Here is a 2,174-nt window from a genome sequence, read left to right on the forward strand (position 1 = left end):
TTGTGTGTGTGTGTGTGTGTGTGTGTATGATGAGTAGTATTTCGAGTCAAAATGAGCCGAACATGAACAAAAACATCTTAGTTCGAGTTCGGCTCGTTTACTTATCGAAAGAAATTAACGAGCCGAACACGAGCTTCTTAACGAGCCGAACACGAGCTGTTCACGAACAACAAGCCGTTCTGACAGCCCTAGTTGTATATCTTGTGCAAAACCTCAGCTGTAATGAATGAGTTGCCACATTGATTTTTTTGCGACTAGTAAATACAATAAAATTTAGTCTCTTAGCAAGTTTGTTGAGATGATGCCCATCTGAGGATAGGCTCAAAATTCAAATAACAAATAAGTATAATCAAAGTTCTATGTTTGTCGAATTAAAACTTTTTATTCAGGAGTTCAATTAAATTATTTCTATATTTTTCTCTGGAGCATTTACATAAATACCATCCAATTTCTATGTATTTATAGATCTAACGCCTACATACTAGTTTTTAGATTTATACCACCCAAATCTTTCATATCAAATGAAAAATACCACTATTTTAACTTTAAGAAAGTGAAATATATCTTTGAATGCATGGGCAAAGTGGTATTTATATAAAAAGGGACATTTACATACATACAGCCCAATTGCTATGTATTTACATATCTAACACCTAAACTTCTCTTCCTGACATTTAAACCAACCAAGTATTTCATCACATGAAAAACCCATCATTTTAACATTTAAAAAGTGAAACACTTCTTTTCATGCAGAGGTAATGTGGTATATATGTAAAAATGAAAATTTAAGCTTTCAATATGTAAATACATAAAAATTGTGTGGTATGTATGTAAATCTTCCTTTTTGCTATAACTAATTCAGATTACATGTCGGTAAGCAAGAGTTCGGAAATGAAGATATTAACATCTCTTAAGATCAATGAGCTATTGAACTTGATGGAAAGACATCAATATCATATTAAGAAAAGTTACCTCTTTTTTTCTCATTACTCCATTAAATAGTCAATCACATTACTATCTTCTCATCCCAACTGAGAAAACAATAGTTAGGAAATTAAATTACAAAAGCAATAAACATTATTTTCCCATCCAATTGAGTAAGCAATAATTAGGAATTAAAATTAAGAAAGCAATAAACATAACAAAATTAAGCACAAAATCTAAGTAATTAATTTCTGAAACTCCTTTGTGATTGTATGGATTATGGAATTAAGTTATCACCCTTCCAGACATGCATTAACCCCTCCCGAATTTGTATTATTTCCTTCCAGATTTGTATCAACTTCGGTTTCGTTGTCAACTAAAGCTCCTGCTCCATTTGCTCTGTGGTAAGTAAAGCAAATCAACTATAAATCCAACTTGTGCGCGCACACATTTTATTTTATCTTTAATCTAGTGGAAATTATTGGATCCCAGATTGTCCATGGATACGCACAACTTAGGCAAGTGCAGAAGAAGAAGAGAGAGAGAGAGAGACCTGGAAATGGAGGAGAAAAGCTATGAGAATTTTATTAGAGATGTATTGGCTACAACAAGCTTCTGTGACTGTCCCTTGTACCCTGAGATAGCCTCCCATATTTCTATGTTTGATTTGGCGTAGGCTATGCTACTTAAATCACTAGAGAGAAAAAAAAAATTGAAAAAAAGAAATACATAATCTTAATTATTTGATATAGCTGGACGTGTAGCCGAACTGCTCGTCCATTCAATGTTTTGTTTGGCTAAATCGCTAAGCTAACTGGCTGAAGTGGCTTGTCCAATCAATCAACCGAATTTGTCAGCCCGGCTAGCTTTCCAATTTGGCTTAGCTGAGTAAGCTCCAAAATTTTCACTTGAAAGTGTGGACTTGAGTCATGCTTCAGGTGCGGACTTTTGACTTAGGCTCGATTTAGAAGAATTCGGACATACATATTTACTTTCCTTATTCTTTAATATTTTTGATAGTTTACTACTAAAAGAATAAGAGAATAAATATATCATTACTAGCAAGTAAACAAATTTTAGGGGCGTGTACATACATACCACCAATAGGGCTGTCAAAACGGCTCGTTGTTCATAAACAGCTCGTGTTCGGCTCGTTAATTTCGTTCGATAAGTTAACGAGCCGAACACGAATTAAGATGTGTTTGTTCGTGTTCGGTTTGTTTTGGCTCGAAATACTACTCATCAAGTAT

The sequence above is a fragment of the Phalaenopsis equestris genome, unplaced genomic scaffold (genome assembly GCF_001263595.1).
Source record: "Phalaenopsis equestris unplaced genomic scaffold, ASM126359v1 Scaffold000105, whole genome shotgun sequence".
NCBI lineage: Eukaryota > Viridiplantae > Streptophyta > Magnoliopsida > Asparagales > Orchidaceae > Phalaenopsis > Phalaenopsis equestris.